General features: G+C 39.5%; 1 protein-coding gene and 1 pseudogene across 2 annotated transcripts in view; both read right to left on the bottom strand.

The window, feature by feature from the left end:
• The window catches only part of ANO10 (anoctamin 10), a 246,195-nt gene that overhangs the window by 100,323 nt on the left and 120,127 nt on the right, over positions 1–25,745 (bottom strand).
• LOC112618381 lies at positions 22,855–23,871 on the bottom strand (annotated as a pseudogene). Its single transcript, XR_003118070.1, has 2 exons — positions 23,549–23,871; positions 22,855–23,083 (listed from the first exon to the last, which is right to left on the bottom strand). The product of XR_003118070.1 is annotated as a 60S ribosomal protein L18a-like (transcript).

Genomic DNA, 25,745 nt, shown 5'->3' with positions numbered 1-25,745 from the left:
AAAAAAAAAAAAAAAAAAGACATCTACAGAACTCTCCACCCCAAATCAACAGAATATACATTCTTCTCAGCACCACAATGCACTTATTCCAAAACTGACCACATAGTTGTAAGTAAAGCACTCCTCAGTAAATGTAAAAGAACAAAAACTACAACAAATTGTCCCTCAGACCACGGTGCAATCAAACTAGAACTCAGGACTAACAAGCTCACTCAAAACTGCTCAACTACATGGAAACTGAACAACCTGCTCCTGAATGACTACTGGGTACATAACGAAACGAAGGCAGAAATAAAGATGTTATTTGAAACCAGTGAGAACAAAGACACAACATATCAGACTCTCCGGGACACATTTAAAGCAGTGTGTAGAGGGAAATTTATAGCACTTTTAAATACCCACAAGAGAAAGCAGGAAAGATCTAAAATTGACACCCTAACACCACAATTAAAAGAACTAGAGAAGCAAGAGCAAACACATTCAAAAGCTAGCAGAAGGTAAGAAATAACTAAGATCAGAGCAGAACTGAAGGAGATAGTGACACAAGAACCCTTCAAAAAAAAAATCAATGAATCCAGGAGCTGTTTTTTGAAAAGATCAACAAAATTGATAGACTGCTAGCAAGACTAATAAAGAAGAAAAGTGAGAAGAACCAAATAGATGCAATAAAAAATGATAAAGGGGATATCACCACTGATTCCACAGAAATACAAACTACCATCAGAGAATACTATAAACACCTCTACACAAATAAATTAGAAAATCTAGAAGAAATGGATAAATTCCTGGACACATACACTCTCCCAAGACTAAACCAGGAAGAAGTTGAATCCCTGAATAGACCAATAGCAGCCTCTGAAATTGAGGCAATAATTAATAGCCTACCAACTAAAAAAAGTCCAGGACCAGACGGATTCACAGCCGAATTCTACCGGAGGTACAAGGAAGAGCTGGTACCATTCCTTCTGAAACTATTCCAATCAGTAGAAAAAGAGGGAATCCTCTCTAACTCATTTTATGAGGCAGCATCATCCTGATACCAAAGCTGGGCAGAGACACAACAAAAAAAGAGAATTTTAGACCAATATCCCTGATGAACATCGATGCAAAAATCCTCAATAAAACAGTGGCAAACCAAATCCAGCAGCACATCAACAAGCTTATCCACCATGATCAAGTGGGCTTCATTCCTGGGGTGCAAGGCTGGTTCAACATATGCAAATCAATAAACATAATCCAGCATATAAACAGAACCAAAGACAAAAACCACATGATTATCTCAATACACGCAGAAAAGGCCTTTGACAAAATTCAACAGCCCTTCATGCTAAAAACTCTCAATAAATTCGGTGTTGATGGAACATATCTCAAAATAATAAGAGCTATTTATGACAAACCCACAGCCAATATCATACTGAATGGACAAAAACTGGAAGCATTCCCTTTGAAAACTGGCACAAGACAGGAATGCCCTCTCTCACCACTCCTATTCAACATACTGTTGGAAGTTCTGGCCAGGGCAATCAGGCAGGAGAAAGAAATAAAGGGTATTCAATTAGGAAAAGAGGAAGTTAAATTGTCCCTGTTTGCAGATGACATGACTGTATATTTAGAAAACCCCATCATCTCAGCCCAAAATCTCCGTAAGCTGATAAGCAACTTCAGCAAAGTCTCAGGATACAAAATCAATGTGCAAAAATCACAAGCATCCTATACACCAATAACAGACAGAGAGCCAAATCATGAGTGAACTCCCATTCACAATTGCTTCAAAGAGAATAAAATACCTAGAAATCCAACTTACAAGGGATGTGAAGGACCTCTTCAAGGAGAACTACAAACCACTGCTCAACAAAATAAAAGAGAACACAAACAAATGGAAGAACATTCCATGGTCATGGATAGGAATAATCAATATCGTGACAATGGCCATACTGTCCAAGGTAATTTATAGATTCAATGCCATCTCCATCAAGCTACCAATGACTTTCTTCACAGAATTGGAAAAAACTACTTTAAAGTTCATATGGAACCAAAAAAGAGCCCACATTGCCAAGTCAACCCTAAACCAAAAGAACAAAGCTGGAGGCATCATGCTACCTGACTTCAAACTATACTACAAGGCTACAGTAACCAAAACAGCATGGTATTGGTACTAAAACAGACATATAGACCAATGGAACAGAACAGAGCCCTCAGAAATAATACCATGCATCTACAACCATCTGATCTTTGACAAACCTGACAAAAACAAGAAATGGGGAAAGGAGTCCCTATTTAATAAATAGTACTGGGAAAACTGGCTAGCCATAAGTAGAAAGCTGAAACTGGATCCCTTCCTTACACCTTATACAAAAATTAATTCAAGATGGATTAAATACTTAAATGTTAGACCTAAAACCATAAAACCCTAGACGAAAACCTAGGCAATACCATTCAGGACATAGGCATGGGCAAGGACTTCATGTCTAAAACACCAAAAGCAATGACAACAAAAGCCAAAATTGACAAATGGGATCTAATTAAACTAAAGAGCTTCTGCACAGCAAAAGAAACTACCATCAGAGTGAACAGGCAACCTACAGAATGGGAGAAAATTTTTGCAATCTACTCATCTGACAAAGGGCTAATATCCAGAACCTACAAAGAACTCAAACAAATTTACAAGAAAAAAAATCCCGTCAAAAAGTGGGCAAAGGATATGAACAGACACTTCTCAAAAGAAGACATTTATGCAGCCAACAACACATGAAAAAATGCTCATCATCACTGGCCATCAGAGAAATGCCAATCTAAACCACAATGAGATACCATCTCACACCAGTTAGAATGGCGATCATTAAACAGGCAGGAAACAACAGGTGCTGGAGAGGATGTGGAGAAATAGGAACACTTTTATTGTTGTTGGTGGGACTGTAAACTAGTTCAACCATTGTGGAAGACAGTGTGGTGATTCCTCAAGGATCTAGAACTAGAAATACCATTTGACCCAGCCATCCCAGTACTGGGTATATACCCAAAGGATTATAAATCATGCTGCTATAAAGACACATGCACACATGTTTATTGCGGCACTATTCACAATAGCAAAGACTTGGAACCAGCCCAAATGTCCATCAATGATAGACTGGATTAAGAAAATGTGGCACATATACACCATGGAATACTATGAAGCCATAAAAAAGGATGAGTTCATGCCCTTTGTAGCGACATGGATGAAGCTGGAAACCAGCATTCTGAGCAAACTATTGCAAAGACAGAAAACCAAACACCACATGTTCTCACTCATAGGTGGGAACTGAACAATGAGAATACTTGGACACAGGAAGGGGAACATCACACACCAGGGCCTGTCGTGGCGTGGGGGATGGTGGAGAGATAGCATTAGGAGATATACCTAATGTAAATGACGAGTTAATAGGTGCAGCACATCAACATGGCACATGTATACATATGGAACGAACCTGCACATTGTGCACATGTATCCTAGAACTTAAAGTATAATAAAAAGAAAAAGAAAAAAGAACAAAGTTACAGGACTAACACTATCTGATATGAAGAGTTAAAACAACAGTAATCGGGCTGGGCATGGTGGCTCACACCTGTAATCCCAGCACTTTGGGAGGCCAAGGCAGGTGGATCACGAGGTCAGGAGATCGAGACCATCCTGGCCAACATGATGAAACCCTGTCTCTACTAAAATACAAAAAATTAGCTGGGCGTGGTGGCGCATGCCTGTAGTTCCAGCTACTCGGGAGGCTGAGGCAGGGGAATAGCTTGAACCTGGGAGAAGGAGGTTGCAGTGAGCCAAGATTGCTCCAGTGCACTCCAGCCTGGCGACAGAGCAAGACTCCATCTCAAAAAAAAAAAAAAAAAAAAAAAAAAAGTTTCAAAACATAAGAATATAGATATATAAGTGGAATATAATAGAGTCCTGAAATTGAGACACATATATATGGCAAGATGAATGTAGACAAAGATGTGAAAATAATCAATGACCAAAAAGGGTCTCTTAAACAAATGACTAGAGTAACAACTGGATATTCATATAGGAAAACAATGAACCTTAACCTCAATCTCATACTATAAACAAAAATTAACTTGAAATGGATCATAGATAGAAATGTAAATGTTAAAACTGTAAAACTCACAGAAGAAAATCTTCAGCACCTTAGGGTAACCAAAGATTTTTCTGACAAAACATAAAAAAGCAATAATCACAAACACACATTGCAAAACTGTACTTTAACAAAAATTAAAAATTTGTCTTCAACACATTATGTTAAGGAAATGAAAAAGCATGTCATACACTGGGGAAAATATCTGCAACACATGTATTATATTTGACAATTAACTTGTATATTGAATATGTAAAGATCACATAAAACTCAATAATGAAATGATAGTGCAATAAAAATGAGCATAAAACTTTAACAGAATGTTCAGAAACAATATGCTAATAAACACATGAAAAGATGTTCAATATCATTTGTCACCAAGGAAATGCAAACTAAAACCACAATGAAATATCAGTGCATCTACCAGAATGGCTAAAAAACAAAGCTAAAAACTGGCAATGGCAAATATTTGCAAGGATTTGGAACAACTGAAACTCTCAATCATTGCTGGTTGAAGTTTATGTCAAATGCTAACACCACTCTATAAAACAGTTAGAAAATTCCTTACAAAGTTAAACATGTACTTATCATGAGACTCAGTCATTCCACTGAAGTATTTACTCTAGAGAAATAAAGACATATGCACATGAGAAATGGGTACAAGAATGTTCACTGCTGCTTCAATCATAATGGTAAAAATATGGAAACAACCCAAATGTTCATTAATGGGTGAATGGATAAGAATTCTGTGGTATATTCATACAATGGAATAAATATTTAGCAATATAAAGAAACAAACTACACACAATGACATGGATGAATCTCAAAAGCATTATGCTAAATAAGAAAAGCCAGATATAAAGAATACTTACTATGTTATTCCATCTAGATGAATTTCTGTAACAGGCCATTGTCATCTGCAGTGACAAGAAAGCACTTCAGTGATAGCCTGTGCTGGGGAGTAGGAGGGACTGATTGCAGAGGGGAGAAGGAAACTTTCCGGAGTGATAGGAATGTTCTAAATCTTCTTGTGGTGGTTATTTTGGATATATACAATTGTCAAGACCTATCAAGCTGAACATTTAAAATGGGTCCTCTTTATTGTATGTAAATTATACTTCAAGAAAGCTGATGAAGAATAGTGCATAAGGTATAATGCAGTGATCCTTCTTTAACTCTTCTAATTTTAATTGCAACGGTAACAAATACAGTGTTAGACAGAGAGATTCACAAACCAAATTGTAAAGACAATTAAAAGAAAATACAAACGAACTTAACAGTTTTCCAGTCAGTTTATAGCTATGAAACTACATGGAAAAACACTGACACTTTAATTAGCTTTCATCACAGTGATGGAGTTCTTAGCATTGAGCATAAGTACCCTTTTGTGGTGCCTGGGGTTGTATAATGTGAGCATCTAGGTCATATTTTAAGCTTTAATTATAAATCCTTTCAATACACAAGTTATTTTCCTTTCATAGCAAAATTACTTTCCTGCTTTGGCCATAATGTGTAGCAATTTTTTAGCAGTGATTTCTTATGTGTTTAAAAAATCGCTGTGGACACAATGCTGGTAGGTGGGTAATCCTTAAGGATTTCACCAAGTGGTCTACTCTACAAGTTGGTTTCATAATGTCCACAACTGTTTCAGTCACCATGGCATCCCCAGTGTGCAGCACAGTATTGGCACATGGGCCCTTGGGAAATGCTGAAAGGATTATCACCGACCCAAAACACTTTCCTGTAACAGGAAGAGCCCTGGAAGAATGGAAGCTTCCTATGCAGGAGTCAAAGAGTGACAGAGCAAAGGCTACATCAGTGGAAGAACTACCACCATGTGCCTGGTATGTGTGTACATGGCTTTCTAGGACTGTAGAAAGAGTGAATTTTCCAGATTTCTGGAGCTCACATAAACTTTAAATGTAAACCAAGCTTTACAAAGTTCCCACAGCACCTAATGTTTCACCTGTTTTCATGAATGCATCCAGGCTTCAAACTAAACAATCTCAGCAGGTCAGAGTGTAGTGGCGGTAACTCAAACCTCTTCCCTAAACCTCTCAGTGGGTTTTCTTTTTTTTTTCTTTTTCTTTTTTTCTTTTTTTTTTTTTTTTGAGACAGAGTCTTGCTCTGTTGCCCAGGCTGGAGTGCAGTGGCGCAATCTCGGCTCACTGCAACCTCGGCCTCCAGAGTCCAAGCGATTCTCCTGCCTCAGCCTCCCGACTAGCTGGAGCTACAGGTGCACGCCACCAAGCCCAGCTAAGTTTTTGTACTTTTAGTAGAGACATGGTTTCACTCTGTTGGCCAGTATGGTCTCAATCTCCTGACCTTGTGATCCGCCCACCTCGGCCTCCCAAAGTACTGGGATTACAGGTGTGAGCCATCATGCCTGGCTGGATTTTCAATGAGCTGCTTTTTTTTTTTTTTTTTTGAGACAGTCTTGTCCTGTCACCCAGGCTAGAGTGCAATGGCATCATCTCGGCTGACTGCAACCTCCACCTCCCAGGTTCAAGCGATTCTCCTGCCTCGGCCTCCCGAGTAGCTGGAATTACAGGCGCATGCCGCCATGCCTGGCTAATTTTTTGGGGGGTATCTTTAGTAGAGATGGGGTTTCACCATGTTGGCCAGGCTGGTCTCGAACTCCTGACCTCATGGTCCACCCACCTTGGCGTTCCAAAGTGCTGGGATTACAGGCGTGAGCCACCGTGCCCGGCCTAATCAGCTGCTTTTAGTGATTTGCCCCGCTGACAATTCCTTCAGGTTTATATTGATTTCATCTCCTGTGGATTCATCAAATTAACAGGACTTGAAGGCACATGACCTGTCAAGAATCTTTCACTATTCTCTTTTATAATCCAGGTCCTGTTCAGTTGTTTCAGTAATTGCACTGTTAGGAGTGAAAATTGTGAAGGCTTCTGGAAGTGCCAAGAACCAGTGCTTTTACCTGTATAAATGAAGCTACCCTAAATAAGAGATGCATGGTGGTCATTGCACAGGTATCACAGTCAAAGGTTTCTTCTCCAGAACGCCACCACTAAGGAAGCCCATGGCTTCAGTCTCCCATTAACCCTAAGCATACTTCTATTCTCAGTGTTTAATCTTCTTCTAATTTTAAAAGTTTTTGTAGCGGTTCACATATGTCTGTATATATATTAATTCCACACACCCACAAACATATATTTTAAATATAATCCAGCTCTTTCTTAGACAGGAAGCTCCATGAGGCAAGGAATTTGATCATCTGCTTTGTGATGGCTAGTGCCATTGGGAAACATTCTTGGACACACTGTGGGTAAACAGTCAATGTAAAGCTTAACAAATGCAGATGTTGCTGAACTTCAGAGAAGTACCAACAATTGGAGTTGTATTTTAAAAACTACATTTTACTTTATAACAGTTTTATTCATAATTGCCCAAACTGGAAGCAATTGGAATGTCTTTCACTAACAAAATGGATAAATAAACTGTTGTATAGTTATATAATGACATATTACTCAGTGATAAGAAGAAATGACCTATCAAACTGTGAAAAGACATAGAGAAATCTTAAATGGATACTGCTAAGTAAAAGGAGCAGGTCTGAAAATGCTGCCTACTAAATTATTCCAACATTCTGGAAAAAGCAAAACTACAGAGACAGTGAAAAGATCAGAGGAACCTGTTTGGGCTATGGGGAGTATGGGAGATATATGGTAATTCATTCATTCATTTAGAGGCAGAGTTTCACTTTGTCATCCAGGCTGGAGCGCAGTAACGCAATCATGGCATATTGTAGCCTCGACCTCCCAGGCTCAAGCAATTCTCTCACCTCAGCTTCCTGAGTAGCTGGGAGTACAGCCGTGTGTCACCACACATACAGCTAATTTTGTGATTTTTATAGAGAATGGTTTTTACCATGTTGCCAGGCTGATCTCAAGCTCCTGAACTCAAATGATCTGCCTGCCTCTGCTTCCGAAAGTGCTGGGATTACAGGTGTGTGCCACTGCACTTGGCCAATATATGGTAATTCTACTTTCTGCATAATTTTTCTATAAAACTAAGACCGCTTAAAAAAATAAAGTTTATAAATTTATAAATTACATTGTAAATCAAGACTGTTTAGTGTTACATCATTAAACAGATATAGTCTGATTGTAGAATAATTTTCCATTAAAGTATTTTTAGAAGGATGTTATAATGATTTCTTCTCTTACATAACACTGTTGTGATGACCCAGAAAATATTTAGAAAATACTTTCCCCCAGTTGGAAACCTATTTATAGAAACATCAAACACTCAACCCCAGTTTTAACTAACAGAAAAAGTATATCCAATTAAAACAGAAACATTAGGAAAAAAATCAAGTATAAATAAAACATTTATTTTTTCCTTACTTACTTGCCATAAAACATCTTCTATTTAGGAAAAGACAAAGTTTTAAAATTCAATGCTTAGGAAAAGGAATATTCCTTGCAAGTCTAGATTTTCTACTCTTGATCTGAAACCTCATCATGTCCCTCTGCCGCAGAGGACGAGTGTTCAGGGCGTCTCAGTGAACATCAAGGGTGTTAAATTCCACATGTAACCAGTTTTCCTGATGACTTTCCTACAAATGATACACTCCCACAGGTACTCCCATATTATGATGACATCCCATGCTTCTAGACACAATTTCTAATATAATATAGTGACAGAGGAGCAAGTTTTTAAAAAAGAAAGAAAAAGAAAATGAAGCAAGCTGGACATGCTACTCAAGAGGCTGAGGCAGGAGGATCACTTGAGACCAGGAGTTCGAGGCTGCAGTAAGCCATGATAGTGCCACTGCACTCCAGCCTGGGTGACACAGTGAGACCCCATCTCTAAAAAGAAATTTTTTTTAAGAAAAATGAGGAGGGGGAGGGGATAGCATCAGGAGATATACCTAATGTAAATGACAAGTTAATGGGTGCAGCACACCAACATGGCACATGTATACATATGTAACAAACCTGCACGTCGTGCACATGTATCCTAGAACTTAAAGTACAATAAAAAATAAAGAAAGAAAGAAAAATGAAATGAAACATCATAGGAACCAATCAGATCCACACTGTGGAACAATCTACATGAAAACTGACCTTGCCTCTTCAAAAATCAATGTCATAGTTACTTTATCAATGAAGATCACAAATAAACAGATGAAAAAGGTCAACATTATTAATAATTAAAGAAATGCAAGTATGAATACCATGACACACTTATTAGAAAGCTAAAATTAAAAAACTGACAATACCATGTGCTGACAAGGATGCAAAGTAGCTGGAACTCTCATACACTGCTGGTAGGAATGCAAATGGCACAGCAATTATGGAAAACAACTGGCAGTTTACAATGTCAAATATTCCATTACTATTTGACTCAACAATCCCACTCCTATGTATTTACCCAAGTGAAATGAAAACTTGTATTTATGCAAAAACCTGTGAGCAAATGTTTATGGCAGCTCTATTCAAAATCACAAAGGCTGGAAAAAAAATCAAAATATTCCTCTTCTACAGAATGGAAAAACAAGCTGTGGTATATCCACATGATGGTACACTACTCAGCAACAAAAAAGGAACAAACTATTGATAAATGCAAGAACATGGATGAATCTCAAATGCATTATGCTAAGTGAAAAAAAAAATAGACTTAAGAGCCTACGAACCACATGAGAAAGGCAAAACTTGTAGGGAGAGAGAACAGATTAGTGGTTAACGGTAGGGAGAGAGTTTGACAATGGAGGGAATTTTGGAAAGGAGGATGAAACTTCTATTTCTTAATTTTGATGATTATTACAAGAATCAATACAAAAACACACAGGTCTTTACACCAAAAAGTATGACTTTTCCTGTATGTAAATTTTTTTAAAAAACACTTAAAATTTGTAAAATGAAAAAAAGTCACTGATATGGTGGGTAGGGGGAAGGCTGATAGAACTGTTCAAGTTTAAAAGAGACCAAAGAGGCTAGTCTGAAGTTATCACAGTGAGTTATCTCAATTGATTGTTCACGGTCAGTTACAGATCAAACTCCTTGTTCCGCTCTTTCCCCACTCTTCTCACTACTGCACTTGACCAGCCTAAAAAAAGAAAAGAAAGAGAGAGAGACCAAAGAGGCATAACAACCAAATGCAATGAATTTCAACTAGCTCTTCCTATTTGACGTAGGAGGAAAAATTGCTATAAAAAAAAATTGGAAGACAACTGGGGAAATGTGAATGAATACAGACCACATTTTAGATGGAATTATGAAATTCTTGTTAATTTTCATAATGTGATAATGGCAATGGGATTAAATAGGACACTATCCTTATTCTTAGATGTATGCTGAAATATTTCGGGTAAATTGCCTTGATGTCTGCACCTTACTTTCAAGAAGTTCTTTTTTTAAAGTTGTGTTTTTATCTATATGTGTTTGTATGTGCATGTATATACACAAAAATAAAACAAATATAAGCAAAATGAAAAATATAAATAAATGATAAATATGAATGACAATTGCAGAATCTGGGTTAAAAGAATACAACTATTCACTGAGCTTTTTTTAGCATTTCTGTATATTTGAAAATTTCAAAATAATAAGTGGAGATAAATCATTCACAAAACTAATCTTGGCAAACCAGTGTGTTGTTGAGGGAAGAGAGAGACCCTCTCATATTGTTTTATATTGTTTTATACTCAGAAAAGGAAAGAGAAGCGAAACTAAAGGGAGGTAGCCTGGCGCCTAGGCACCAGACCCAAAACCAGGCCTGGGCCTGCCTGACCTAAGCCTGGGAGTTAAAATTTGACCCCGACCTAGCAACCGATGTTATGTATAGATTCCAGACATTGTATGGAAGGACACTGTGAAACCTCCCGTTCTGTTCTGTTTCACTCTGACCACCAGCGCTTGCAGCCCCTGTCACATACCCCCGGCTTGCTCAATCGATCACGACCCTCTCACATGGACCCCCTCAGAGTTGTGAGCCCTTAAAAGGGACAGAAGTTGGGCACCTGACAAGCTCAGATTTTAAGATGCTAGCCTGCCGATACTCCCAGCTGATTAAAGCCACTCCCTTCACTATCTCGGTGTCTGAGGGGTTTTGTCCGCGGCTCGTCCTGCTACATTGTGAAATCCTCTCTGGAAGATTTTTCGTCCAAAATGTCTTTTTTAAATAGCTGTTTTCCCAGTAGACAGAATCAAAATTCACGTACAGCATTTGATTATTTCTCTCTGATCTCTTTTAAACATGATCAGTGCCCAATATCGGACCTCTGATGATGAGACACTGTCCACTTTGCTGGCCTGATTCCATGCCCAGCACTGTCTATGCTCTCCTCCTCGATGTCATAAGCCACGTCCTTCCTCACTGCTAGGCTCCTGCCACGTCACTCTACTTGCTCCTCTTTCCTGCCGTGATAAAGCTGATCTGGAACGCTCTGAGCCCCACAGGCACAGTCAGAGACGGCATGACCACCCCTGTGGTCTCAGTGCCACACGCGCCTCTCCCACACTTTTCATGCCACTGTCGTTATTTGTTGACTTTTCTCAGGTGCCAATTTACCAGAATGGGAGGAAAGAAATCCCATTCACTCTTCTATCACTTTATGCCCAATACAGTTCCTAGACACGCTGAAGAAAATAGTTGTTTTAACTGAAGGTTTCTCAACCTCAGCGTTTCTCAACCTCAGCACTGCTGACATTTTGGACTGGAAACTTCTTTGTTGTGGGAGCTGCCCTGGACATTGTAGGATGTTCAGCAGTGCTTAAATATTGAATAAATGAATGAATGATCCTGAGGTATTCTTATACAAATGGCAATTATTGGGTGGGGTTGTGGGAAAGGCTATACAAAGAAAATTACAACCTCTGAAGATGGAGAGTTCTGGAGTCAGTGACAGAGGCCTGGTGATGACAGTGAGAGTGCAGCCCAAGTGACAACACAGCTGGGCTGAGGAGGGTTCAAAGTAAACACACACATTCAGTCCTCCCAGCCAGCATGTGTATACAGTTTTGGAATGGTCCAAAGAGCATTTTTATATTGTGTGCAACTGAGAGAAAGTGGTATAACAGAGGTCTTTTTGGTTTTGGTATAAAGCAATTTCAAGCAAAGGCAAAATGATGATCATTGATTTCAACCTAGGATATAAAGGGCCATATAAGACTGATTACATGTGGTCATACCACTTGCTGAAAGTTTCAGTGCTTCCCTCCGGCCCCCGAATTTCTTCCTTTTTCACATTAGGAGACTGTCAACTCACAAGAGAAAACTGATGGGCTCAGAGGACTTTATCAGGCTTGATTATCAAAACGAAATGTTGTTTTTCCAAGTCGATAAAACACTGGAGAGCTCAAAGCAGGAGGAGCAACATTTCCCCAGAAAATGAGCGTTTTTCTTGCTGGCAGCTAAGCTTCTTGGTGGACAATAAACCAAAACAACCTCTCCTTGATTGCATTTTTGACTTGTAAATGTTTTTAATTGGCTTAACCAATGCTCTCATTAAGAGACATATTCACTAACTTTGGTTCTTCATAATAAATTTATATTTTAAAACAGCTCTTTGATGCTTAATTCAGAGAAATTAAAACAAACACTAGTTAAAAAGAATGAATGTATAAATAAGTCAAATATCAACTATAACAAATCATCATTTAAAAATATGATCTTTTAGTGGTATTTTAGAATAAATACATGTATTTGATTTTTATGTTTAAAGAAATCTGCATTTATGGTCATTACAGATTCAAGTTGCCACATAAAGAAATGCTGTTATCATGCAACAAAACAGATGGTCCCCAAAATCCTTGTAAGAAATCTATCTATCTAATCTAGTCAAGGGGAGAGTTTGAAGCTCAGTTCTCTCTCCGATTTTATTATCACTAATTATTTTGTAGAAAATTTTTTGTCCTTTGGTTTTTAACTAGACATGATTATTTAAATATATAATCACTATAGAAGGAGAAAAGAAAGAAACACAGAAAAGCCAAAAGAAATAAATTACCCAAATCTTAATAGCCAGAGAAAACTACTGGTGTTAACATGGGATTATATCCGCCCAGGCCATTTATACAAAAGCAAACGTCTACACATATGCCTTTATAAGCTTTTCACTTAGCACTACGTCATGGCTGTCTTTCCAAGGATAAAGACTTACATACAGTTTTGTTTATAGTGGCAAGATATATCATTATAAGGATGGGTCAACATTTAATCAATTGTCTAATGTTGGACACACAGCTCCTTCTCAGTCTTGAACCTTACACACAACATTAGTATGAAGAACCTGTGAATTTTTTTCTTGGAGTTTCTTTCTTTGGTGTCATTCTTATAGTCAAGGTCTCCCCACCCAAAGATCAGATAAATATTCACCGATAATTCTTTCTAGCCCTTTTATGGTTTTGTTATATTCATATATTTAACTTGACTGAATTTCATTTCAGTGTATATAAAAGAGGGGAGACTTTATCCACTCTCCCCAAATGGCTTGCCATTTGTACCAGCAACATTTAATAACTAATTAATCATTTTTCCACTGACAAAAAATGCCTACCACAAATTTGCGGTGGGGGGGGGGGGGGGGCGGCGGTTCTTTGTTTTTGTTTTGTTTTTGAGATGGAGCCTTGCCGTGTCGCCTAGGCTGGAGTGCAATGGCGCAATCTTGGCTCACTGAAACCAATCTCTGCCTTCCAGGTTCAGGGCTGTCTCCTGCATCAGCCTCTGGAGTAGCTGGGATTACAGGCGTGTGTCACCACACCTGGCTAATTTTTATTTTTTAGTAGAGATGGGGTTTCACCATGTTGGCCAGGCTGGTCTCGAACTCCTGACCTCGAGTGATCCGCCCACTTCACCCTCCCAAAGTGCTGGGATTACAGGTGTGAGCCACACACCTGGCCTACAAATTTGTATGTATCTATACTTTTGACAGTTCATGGACTTTATGATCTGTTCTATTTATCTGTCCATTTATTCTGGTGCCAATATCAGAATTTTTCAGTTACTGTAGCTTTATTTTCTTCAAAAATGTCCATGGCCATTATCTCATATTTATTCTATGTGATTTACTTCAGAATCATATATTCTGATACCCTGTTTGCTCATTATTGTCATTTTATAATGTTAACTAGTTTACTCTGGGTTTTACAATTTTTTTTTCTGTTAGCTTATCTACTTTTCCCCTAAAATTATCATGTATTTAATCATGTCTAAATAAAAACCAAAGGGGAACAAAAGAAAATTCCAAAAAATAATTGTTGGTAGACCTGAAGGTTGCCCCCAAATTTTCGGTTTATTTTGGTGATGTCTGTGTACCCAGTCTCTGAATGTTACTGAATCCTAAGGTAGAAAGAGTCTCTACCTCTTCTAGGCCTGCTTTTGGTCTCCAATTAGCAGGGTCTATAGTGGTCTACTAGCATTTGTTAAATTCATTCCTTACGTCATCCCACCAACTGTCTCAGAAAGGGAAGCCATTGGCTGGTTCTTGGTGTCTTCCTGAAGTTGGTCTGTCCTTCACATGTTATATCAGATAAAAACTTCTCAACACCTATAGAATGCAATGGACACCACTTCCCTGCCAGCTCCCTGTTTTCTCCTTACTTTTCTTTTTCTCAGTTTATGGAGTTTTCTCCTTACTTTCCATTTTCTTTGCAATTTTTATTGGTTTCTTCCCTTCCTTCACCATCTTCCCAGGAAATCTTGAGTTAGATCACTTTGTGGAACTTTGTATGAGCAAGTTATACCACTAATAAACATTAAAATAATGAGACAGCCTAAGATAAACTGCTCAAAGAAAAAGAAGACTAGCTCTGAATTCATGCATGACCACACTATGTATTTTGAAAGAAGAAAGAAAATATAGCAAAACTTGCTAATCAATAAGCAATTTGCTGATCAATAAGTAATTTCCCTGTACTACTCAATGCAGGCAGATCTCCACAGTGGGCAGATACAAGAGTTTTTGTATTTTTTTTTTCTTTTGACATGGGTAAAATTTCTTTCATTTGAGAAAGTAATGTGTATGCATAGTTTTAAAGAATAAAGACAAAGAATACACAGAAATGATCTCCCATCCATTCCTGCTCTGCATCCCTCTACTATCCTACAGTGTTCTCCCCAGAGACAGGCCCTGTTATTTATCTACTGGTTTACAAACAGAAAAATCCTTCATTATCCCTCAAATTAAAACTGATCAGCATATTGAGATGATATGATATTGAGAAGATACAGTATGTAATTGTTAAGAAAAGCTAGAATAATATCAAAGGTATGGTACTGGATAAAACTTAGGCAGATGCACAAAAAAGATGTACTACCTCTCCCTTTTTATTAATAAATATGAAAATAATTTATAAATCATTTACTCAAATATTTACTGAGCATCTACCATATGCTAGGGACTGTCCTAAGTGGTATGGACAGAAAATGAGGCAAGACATACTCCATCTACTACCCTCCATTTCATTTTATTAAGATAATTGCTAATAACAGCTGACAGTTATATTTTAAGTGCTAAATCAAAATGTCATCACATAAAAGTCATTTGTGAATCAAATGGAACAATCTCAACACAGATCTAAAACTCTTAATGCTTCCTTGGATCCTGGACCATAATGCCATAATACTGTACTTGCGGTAAGCTCAGAGCAGGAAGGAATGGCCTGATGACAAATCACCCCCATCTTAATGTCCTAACATCCCCTATACTGTCAGTCGACCTTGGGTGTGTTCACACAAAACAGCACACAGGAAGACGCGAAGGTGACGTGGCCTTCCTGTGTGGGAAAGGCATAATCTTAACATAGAAGGTGCCTGTTGCTCTTTACGGGCAGAAAAAAGAGCCAGTATCACTTACAATTGGACAGACCTCTTTGGTAGGGGCCAGCCAACCTGCACACCAGAGGCACACATGGGGGAGCGAGGGTGGAATGTTGAGAAGTGATTTTCCAATGGCCCATCGCTAAGGAAAGAGTCCCTGTTTTTTCAGCTCACACTTTACTGCAATGCTAACTTTGTGCCAGGCCCTATTCTAAGTGCTTTTCATATATTTACTCATTTAATGCCCACAGCAGCCCTATGAGGCAGAAACTATATTTATTCCCATCTGACAGATAAGGAAACCGAGGATCAGAGAGGTTATGTACCCTGGCCAAGGTCACAGTTAGTGGGCTGTCTATACGAGCCACATGGAGTGAGGTTCTGGAGATGGAAGTTGGGGTTAGTCAGAACTGATGCCTTAAAATGTCCTTGTCAAAGTTGCCTCTTCTATGCAAAATGATAATTCTGAAATCAGCAACCTAAAAAACAGCAGCCACTTGTGCTACGTGTTTTATAAAAGAAAAGCCCAATCCTAACAAACCCTTTAAAGTAGGCACTTTAACCACCCATTTTATAGAGCAGGAAATTAAGGTCTGGAAGGTAACTTCCCCTAGCTAGTGAGATCTGAAGTCAGGATCTTAGCTGTCTGACTCCAGGACCCATGCTTTTTTCATTTCACTACAGTAACTATGTGTGAGTGAGAAATTCCAACATCATCACAATCAGAAAAATAGTGGCTCTGTCTGCTCTGATGGTTTATGCTTGTGCTAACACAGGCTGTCCTCCTAGTGGGGAGAAGTCTTTGGCACAAGTAATTAATTTATATTAATGCTTAGCTCTCACTCCTATGTAGTATTCATATTTGACACAGTATAATTTTTCTCATTTTCAAACACAGATTTTCACACCATACATATGTAGCAGATAATTCAATAATAAATTGACTGTGATCAAACACTTGGCAAAAGCTTGAGAAGTCAAATAGTTTTTAAAAGTCTAATATTTCCTTAGACTTCCAAACTGTCTCCATTTTAAGGTTAGAGCATCTAAAAGCAAACCAAAGTACCTGTCTGATAACATTATAGCCCCCTACAGAAATGCCTCCACAAGTTAGGGCACTTGAGAAACTATAGTGAACCATCTGAATGGTTTTCTAAAACTATCTTGAGGACATAGAGTATTGTGTAAATCCAGGTTCCCTGATCCTTTTGTTTAATAACAGGAAAGAGGCACTACTTTTTTCTTTTCACTTGTGCTAACATGAAAACATAAAAGCAAGCAGTAAGGCCTAATTGTATAAAAACTGTACATGTCTTACGTGGTAAGAACACACTGTCCCTCTTACCCCAGATGTTCTCTAAAAGTTTCTGTACCTAATTATCCTATCTACATTTTAAACGTTCTTACTTTCTTTTTCAAGTAGGTGAAGTTAGAAATAAAAAAATAAATATTAAACTTTGATATATTTATTGTTTAATATTAATATTAAACTTTAATATATGGTTAATCTAAAGTTCAATAATCTATGAAAAATTATCAAATTCACAGGACTCAACAATAAAAAAGAACCAGAGAAGTAAAGACCTCTAATGAAATGCGATTGGTACATCTGCCCTGAAGAGAGCTTTTTGAAAGGAAGGAAAGGAGGGAGGAAAAAGAAAAGTTGAAGGCTGCAGACATTTCTAAGTACTAAAGTGGGTAGACTAAGTAGGAGAAAAGTTAATTACCAAATGGTTAAAGTCAAAGTGTAATACTGGGACCCGAGAGACTTCGAGATTAAACAGACGAACTTACGTCTGCTCTCCCCTCCTTCCGAATCACCATAAAATGACAGCCCACAGTGCCTGGGCCTTGGAGAACCCCAGGAGATAGAGTCTAGGCCCTCAGAAGGGCTGCAGAAGGACAGAAGACACTCCTTGTCCCCTCTCTGTCCTTCAGAGCCCCATCCCCTCTCTCACCCAGTGGAAGACAAAAGACTTCCTATCACGTGAGACTGGACTACAGGCAGCACCAGGGGCAGTAACACAATAATGAAAACACCTTTCCACTAAAAGAAGAATTAGGGAGGAAACAGAGACAAGGCAGAGATCAGAAGAAAAGTACAGAGGGATAACACTATATTCATGAAATAAAGTACAGAATGCTATTTTCTAAAAGGAGGTGGGAACATTCAGAGAATAAAAAAGAGCTCTTGGATACTAAACTTATGACTGCTGACATTCAATAGAAGAATTGGGAAATACAGTTAAGAAAAATCTCAAAATAGACGAACCCAAACAAACAAGGAGACACAAAATAGGCGGAAAACATATAACAAATGGTAAGTCCAGAAAATGCAACAGAGGGCCAGAAATAAAGATAGAACATGGAGAAAAGATAATTCTCAAAGAAATAATTCAAGGATTTCACAGAACTAAAGAACAGGTGTTTGTAAGTGTGAAGTCCCACTGGTCGAGGAGACCACAAAGGCATATCATTGTGAAATGTCAAGACACCAGGGATAAAGAGAAGACTGTGGAAGCTTCCAGAGAGAATGAACAGACCCCGTGTAAAGGATCAGGGGTCAGGCTGGCATTAGGCTCTCAACAGCAATGTTAGAGGCAATGGCTAATATCCTCCAAATTTGGAGGGCAGATGGGCATAACGATGTCTGCAGATATGCAAGATTCCAAACTCTCTCTCATGAACCTGCCAAGATAAAGGAGGAGGTTACAAGAAAGGGGCACGGGGCAGAAACAAGAAGCCAAGTGAATTCCCAAGAAGTTGGGAAGTGAGGACAAAAACCCTGCAGCCAGTCTGGAGGTGAATTGCCCAAATGGGAAGGGAACAACATAGTTCCAGGAATACCCTCTCCAAGGAAAACAACACAACACACTGAGAGGCTGTCTGGTGTGTTTAAGCACACTATGTTTAGGAAAGAATCAACGATAGGTACACAGAAACCAAACAAAGAAAAAACAAGGCCGTTTTCAACTCAATTATGCTTAAGGAAACATAATCATGGCACACTACGTAGTTATCTACAAATACAATTTGCACAATAATACAATCACTAAATACTGATTTAACTGAAAGTTGTGATGTGAAACTACACTGGCAGGATGGAACACAAAGACATTCATATTTTATAGTAGAGAGTCAATAAAACTGAAAAACATAGTATTTAGAAATATAGAGGTAAACAGCAGAAAAGGGCTAAAAATTTGAGTCATATACTCTAGGAAATTGGGACAGGGCAGAGACCCATTCTTCTGCTATTACTCTTAAAGGAATATTTGACCTTAAAAATTATTTATATGTATCACTTTCATAAAAACAAAATATGATTAGATAAAAAAGCTGAATTTTCTTGGTCAACTGTAAGTGAAAAAAATGAGTAAAATGTAGTTTTAAAATTATGGCAGGTACTAAGACTGATACTCAATTTGTGCCTATAAACCAAAAATAAAATTCTAAGCTCCCCATCTGACTGAGGGTCCTTCACTCAGCCAAGGGCATTCCAAAGCTAACCTGAAAACTAGTTCAGGCCATGATGGGACATGGGGGGTTGAACATGCCTCATTATACCCTCCTTCCTTTGGAATTCAGGCCCAGATGACCAGCATTAACATCAAAACAGAGACCTTAAGACTGACAGAAATGATAGGAAACATTTACAATTTATTATTTCTGAAGCCCACTATCTGGAGGCTTCATCTGCATGATAAAACCTTGGTCTCAACAATCACTTATCTTAACCCAGACATTCTCTTCTATTGATTTTCATGTTTTTAGACAATAACTCTTTCAACCAATTGCCAATCAGAAAATCTTTTCATCTACCAATAACCTGGAAGCCAGAGGCTTTCCAAATCACACTAAAATGACAGTCCACAGTGCCTGAACCTTGGTGAACCTTTTGGACCAAACCAGTGTACATCTTGTATATGTATTGACTGATTGATTGATGTCTTTTTTTTTTTTTTTTTTTTTTTTTTGAGACGGAGTCTTGCTCTTGTCGCCCAGGCTGGAGTGCAGTGGCATGATCTTGGCTCACTGCAACCTTTGCCTCCTGGGTTTAAGCAATTCTCCTGCCTCAGCCTCCCGAGTACCTGGGACTACAGGTGTGTGCCACCACCCTTGGCTAATGGTTTGTATTTTTAGTAGAGACTGGGTTTCGCTGTGTTAGCCAGGATGGTCTTGATCTCCTGACCTCATGATCTGCCCACCTCGGCCCCCCAAAGTGCTGGGATTACAGGTGTGAGCCACCACGCCCAGCCAATTGATGTCTTAGGTCTCCCTATAATGTATAAAACCAAGCTGTAGCCCAACCACCTTGGCACATGTTCTCAGGATCTCCTGAGGCTGTGTCACGAACCATTGGTCACTCATATTTGGCTCAGAATAAGTCTCTTCAAATATTTCATAGAGGTTGACTCTTTTCATTGGCATGCCTTTAGAGAACCATGGGATCTCATGATTGGAAGCCCCTGAACAATCATCTGATATGCCACCTGCTTCCCAGTGTGAGACCAGCTATGTGAACTGTAAACAACTCTGCCCCTAGGAACTGCTTCCAACACAGTTATGGCCCCCAAAACACCTTACCCAGGTAAACACACTAACTTTTCCATAGTCAAAGATGGCCAGGCATGACCCTGAAGCCTCTTCTCTGCTGGGTTCCTACTTCCACTTCTCTCTAGCTTCTGAGGGGCTCTCTCTGAGTCCCAGACTGTGTGACCAAAAAGGCCTTAGGCAATAGCTCCTAATCTCACATCCCTCCAATCTGGGAGAGCAGCCAGACCAAGACAGACTACTCTTTGTGGCAATTTCAAACCTTGCAAGGATGGGCTGCAGGGTGGAGCCTAGGCTGGGTGCTCATGTGCTCACCACTGGGCAGGGAACAGGGGCAGGGATGGGGACACAGTCTGCACCAGGAGCAAAGCTGTACCCTTGCAGTCAGCTGAGGGAGGAGGGTCATTCTCCAGGAGAAACTGGTAATGGGTAGGCAATCCATGAAACAGGCCATGGATGGTAAAGAAAGAGAATGTTTATTAAATTTGTCTCTTGAAAGATTCAATTTTTGGTCATGTTTGAGAATTAATTATGTCTTCTCTAACCAATGATTTTATGCTATAAGCTTCCTGTGCTCTGGGACATGGATGGATGATCAGCATCAAATGCCACAAAGCAGGAATTCAACAAGATGATCATTTGTTTTTAAGAAAATGTCTCTTTGTTTATTTCCTGTGGAAATAATGACTTCCTGGGTAACTGTGGCAAGAGTAAAAAAAATCTGCTTCCAGACCTTAAACCTTTTACTCATAAGTTTAGTAATGGGACATTTTTATAGCGTTTTGGTGACTTTACAATTTTTGTCTTCAGGTGGTGTGTTTTTTGTTATTTCCATTTGCATTGTAAAACGGTATCTCATCAGAGGAGCCAAGCTGCTAGAAATAGATTCAAAAGTAACAGTTCATGTTGATGCCTCTGGGGTTAACATATACACTTGGTCTGGTTCCTAACCATGCCATAGACACAAAAAACTAAAATCAATTGCCTCAGCACCTCACATTGCTCAAAGATACATAAGCCAACACTATCCACGTGATTGATAAGTGTTAACAGAAAAACAAAACTGTAAAATATCTCAAGATGTTTATACTGAGCCAATATGAGTGACCATGGCCCAGTGTTCAGTTTCAAGATGTCCTGAAACAGTGTGCTTGAGGTGGTTGGGTTACAGTTTGGTTTTATACATTTTAGGGAGACAGAAGTTACAGGCAAAAACATAAATCAATACATGGAAGGTATACATTGGTTCAGCCTAAAGAGGTAGGATACCTTGAAGCAGGGGCTTACAGGTCACCGGTGGATTCCAATATTTTCTGATTAGCAATTGGTTGAAATAATTAAGCTTTGTTTAAAGACAAAAGAAATGCCTGAGTTAAGTTAAGGGGGGCTGTGGACACCAAGGTTCTTTGCTATTATTATTTGATACAGGGTCTCATTCAATTGCCCAGGCTGGAGTGCAGTGGTGCAATCACAATTCGCTGCAGCCTCAACCTCCCAGACTCAATGATCCTCCCACCTTAGCCTTTCGAGTAGCTAGGGCTGCAGGCACACACCACCATGACTGGGTTTTTTGTTTGTTTGTAGAGATGGGGTTTCACCATGTTGCCCAGACTGGTATCAATCTCCTGGGCTCAAGTGATCTGCCCACCTCAGTCTCCCAAAGTGTGGGATTACAGGTGTGAGCTACAGGCCCAGCCAGACCAAGGTTCTTGTTATGCAGATGAAGCCTCCGGGTAGCAGCTTTCAGAGAACATAGAAGGTAAATGTCTCTTTTCAGATCTTAAAGGTAACAAATTCATTTAATCTCTCCTAGATCCCAGAAAGACCTAGAAGGGGAAGGCCTGGCCACATTAATGGAGATATCTCTACAGATGCAAATTCCCCCCACAGGAAACAGTTTTGCAGGGCCATTTCAAAATATATCAAAGAAATATATTTTTGGGGTAAAATATTTTTATTTCATTCAGAGTCGGCTGTCATATGATGCTATACCAGAATCAGGTTGGAATTTGTTATCTTATGTGCCACTCTTTGTGGCAACAAAGTGTCTGTTTTATCAGCCTAATAATCTCTATTTCAATGTTAATGCTAGTCAGTTGTGCCCAACTCTGACAGGGAAAGGGTATAACGAGGTATGTCTAACCTCCCTTCCCATCACGGCCAAAAACACAGTTTTCCAGTTTTCTCTGAGGCCAAGACAGGGTCCATTCAGTTGGCTGGGGGACTTAAGATTTTATTTTTGGTTTACATCATGGAGGTTGGGGCCGTGTTCTCCGTCAACAGGCATGACCAATTGTCTAAGTATTTACAGTTTATGTCTTTTTTTTTTCATTTTTTTTTTTCACCGGGGCGTTCCTGAGTTTATCTGGGGCACACCCGGGCGAAGGCCCTGGACCTAGAAGGTGTTGGGCCTCCTGGTGGTAAAGCGCGGCTAGTGCTGACAGCGCAGGACCGGGTGGGGTAGCAGGAACTTGATCTTGGAATCGTGGCTTGACGGCTGGCCGGCGGCACTTACTGGCTGCGATCTCCTCCACCTTCATGATCTGGATGGAGTGGGTCCAGGCGCCGTACCGGGCGCCCATGTCTCGCTAGTACTGGATGACAGCGCCTGCGGTGGTCGGGTCCTGGTATTCCCGGTGTCAGGCCTCTGAGCCTGAGCTAAGCCATCAAATCCCCTGTGACCTGCACGTATACATCCAGATGGCCTGAAGCAACTGAAGATCCACAGACGTGAAAATAGCTTAACTGATGACAGTCCACTGTTGTGATTTGTTTCTGCCCCACCCTAACAGATCGATGTACTTTGTAATTTCCTCCACCCTTAAGAAGGTTCTTTATAATCTCCCCCACCCTTAAGAAGTTTCTTTGTAATTCTCCCCGCCCTTGAGAATGTACTTGGTGAGCTTCACCCCCTGCCCCCAAAACATTGCTCTTAACTTCACTGCCTATCCCAAAACCTGTAAGAACGAATGACAATCCCACCACCCTTTGCTGACTCCTTTTTCAGACTCAGCCAGCCTGCACCCAGGTGAAATAAACAGCCATGTTGCTTACACAAAACCTGTTTGGTGATCTCTTCACACGGACACGTGAAACACCCGGTACATGTTGTGGGTGCTGCTCCGGGAGTCATAGCGCAGCCAGATGCCAAAGTTCTTCACCCGCAAGGGGACTTCTCAAACACCTGCCCACAGTAGACAATCTCCCCTGAAGACTTCTTCATCTTCTTTAACTGAGATAGGAAGTACCAGAAGCGGGTCTTGGCGATGACATCATTAGGCGCAAAGATTCGCATGCGGTATAGGGGCAGTGTGTGGCATTTGGGGGTGGGCGGGCAGCGACCCACCACCTTGCACTCTCGTAGTGTGCCCAAGGCCTTCATGGCATCCTCTCCGCGCTCACCGCCACCCGCAAAAGGTACAGTTTATGTCTTTACGGTTAATTGCACTTGAAGAAAATAAAAATATTTTACCCCAAAGTATATTTCTTTGACACATTTTGAAATGGCTGCCACAGGGCCAGCAGACAAAGTGGCCTTGTAAAGCTGTCTCTTGTCGGGGAAATTTGCATCTGTAGAGAATCTCCATTAATGCAGCCAGGCCTTCCCTTTCTAGGCCTTTCACAGATCTGGGAGAGATTGAGTCTGACACCTTTACAAGTCTGAAAAGACATGTTTACTATCTATTCTCTCTAGGGGTTCTAGCTATAAGGCTTCATCCACATAACAAGGCCACTTTTGCTAGCCAAGCCTCCTTTTTTCTCTCCCCTATAACCTGTCTTGCCATTAAAACCTGTTTTGGGTCACACTCTGAGTCTGCGTTCTTTTTATAACCTCAAGGTGGTATATAAGCTTCTGTACCTTATTGAGGGGTTGGATCTTCATTCTGAAAGCTCCCATGTATACATGTTAAATAAATCTGCCTTTTCTCCTATTAATCTGCTTTTTGTAAATTGATTTTCAGTGAACCTTTACAGGGCCAAGGGGAAAACTCTCCTTTGGCCCTTAGGGTGAACAGTGAAGAAGACACAAGGGGCACAAGAGGATGCAGCAAGTTTTCACAATAAGACTAGGAGATTACACAGTTTGACAGAATGAACTCGTCATTATTTTTCATTTCAGGTGCTCAGAACGTGTAGTTCAATTAACTGGTATTGAAATTGCACGCCAGAAAAAAACATATATTTCTCTTTTCTTTTCTTTGAGCTAGAAGACTAGTTTGCTACAAAATAGTCTCTTTCCCTGGTGAAAAAAACAAGGGGTGAAATTTAAAACCTGTTTTTAATCTCATGACCATTAGAGGCCCTGATTTAAAAAAAAAAAACAAAAATGATTATCTTACAAAAATCAACAACTACCTAAACATTTACAAATAAAAATCTCCTTTCACTGAAGAAGTATTCTATTATAACGAATCACTGGAAAAGAATAAGCCTGTAACAGTACCCTTTGCACCAAATAATGCCTTAAGGGTTCAGAAGTCCTTGAATATTATTTCTTCTGATCCTCACAGCAATTCCATTAGGCTGTTCTCAACGTGATACATGGATGACGGAAAAACAGCCTGAAGTCAGAGAAGGCTTGCATAAAGTCACTCAGCTTACAGGAATCAGGGCTGCAGCCAGGCTTTGATATTTAGCCCTGGCCTCTCTCTTTCTGATAAATCCAGTTTCCTTCCCCTTCTCAGATCTCCAACTATGCCACAACAAAGTCTTGCATGGTGTGTGTGTTCCTCTCCTCTCTAAATATTCCCTCCTGTTGCAATAAGTTTCCAGCCTAAAAATGTGAAATTTAAAAACTTTTTATCTAAACACAAGTGAAATAAAAAGCAAAACAATGAGATAACCAAAAACCTGGCAACTTGGAAGCGGGGGGAAGAAAAGTAATTTAGAGGACTCCTTTTAAAACAAGGTCATATTTTAAGATCATAATAGTGAAGATTAAAAACTCAGTAATACTCCACACCTTTATTAATATTGGGCAGTACGCATCATCACAGAACAGATATTTAATATGTACTCGAACTGGTCCAGACCATAGAAAACGATGGAAGGCTCCCCCTAATTCATTCTAAGATGCTAGAACACACTTAATACCAAAGTATGATAAAGAAAAACAGAAACCAATTTCACTTATAAATATTGATGCAAAGATTCTAAATCAAGTACTGGCAAATAGATCCCAGAAGTGAATTTGTTACAGTAGGTAGCTAGTCAGGCATAAGCAGGGCAGGAAGGTGCTCCCAGCACCCATAGACACACACACACCTGGAATGTGAGGTGACCATC

This window comes from Theropithecus gelada, chromosome 2, assembly GCF_003255815.1.
Source record: "Theropithecus gelada isolate Dixy chromosome 2, Tgel_1.0, whole genome shotgun sequence".
Lineage (NCBI taxonomy): Eukaryota > Metazoa > Chordata > Mammalia > Primates > Cercopithecidae > Theropithecus > Theropithecus gelada.
Note: the sequence above shows the minus strand (reverse complement) of the source record. Positions and strands in the feature narration are given on the sequence as shown.